We start from the raw sequence: 954 nt of genomic DNA, 5'->3' as shown, positions 1-954 counted from the left end.
GGATACTGGGGCGGCGCGCAGCACGGCGCATGCTCACAGGGCGGGAGCCTCTCACTGCGCCTGCCTGAGTTATAGGAGCCTGAGACGCGTCTCCGTGAGTTTGGAGATAGCGACGCGCATGCGCGAAGCTGGGTGAACAAGCGGCGCGTGGACAGGACTCCAAAGAGCGCATGCGTAGCTTTGAGACTAACAGACCCATCCTAGCTGCCCCCGCCAAGTCCGTGCTACGCGTGCGCAGCGGCGCACTGCCTCCTGGGACGTGTAGTTCCGGCCCCCCTTAAAGGGCCAGTAGCGACTCATGCTCCAGGCCGGCTCCCAGAGGGACTCAGCCACCCCCCAGCTATGGGCCAGAGCCGGTGGGTGAGGTCACAGCCTGCTGTGATGTCATCAACATTCCGTATGCTGACATCACCACCCTCCCTCTGTGACATCACATTATGCCAACAGCACAAGCAGTGATGTCATAAGGCTGCATGACATTAGCAGCTCATCCTCTAGAGGGGACAGGCCCCTGCCCCATTCCCCGCCCCCCTGAGCCAGCCAGTCCCTGCCCTGGGGCCGGGTGGGAGCCGGCGCCCCCTAGAGGGAACATGCCCCTGCCCCATTCCCTGCCCCTCTGAGCCAGCCAGTCCCTGCCCTGGGGCCAGGTGGGAACCGGCGCCCCCTAGAGGGGACAGGCCCCTGCCCCATTCCCCCCCCCCCTGAGCCAGCCAGTCCCCGCCCTGGGGCTGGATGAGAACCGACACCCCTATACGGGACAGACCCCTGCCCCATTCCCTGCCCCGCTGAGCCAGCCAGTCCCCGTCCTGGGGCTGGATGAGAACCGACACCCCTATACGGGACAGACCCCTGCCCCATTCCCCACGCCCCTAAGCCAGCCAGTCCCTGCCGTGGGGCCAGGTGGGAACCGGCGCCCCCTAGAGGGGACAGGTCCCTTGCCCCATTCCGCACCCC

The sequence above is a fragment of the Terrapene carolina genome, unplaced genomic scaffold, assembly GCF_002925995.2.
Source record: "Terrapene carolina triunguis isolate 2854851 unplaced genomic scaffold, T_m_triunguis-2.0 Scaffold30938, whole genome shotgun sequence".
In the NCBI taxonomy this organism is placed as follows: Eukaryota; Metazoa; Chordata; order Testudines; family Emydidae; genus Terrapene; species Terrapene triunguis.
The sequence above is the reverse complement of the archived record's forward strand: the minus strand, read 5'-3'. Positions refer to the sequence as shown.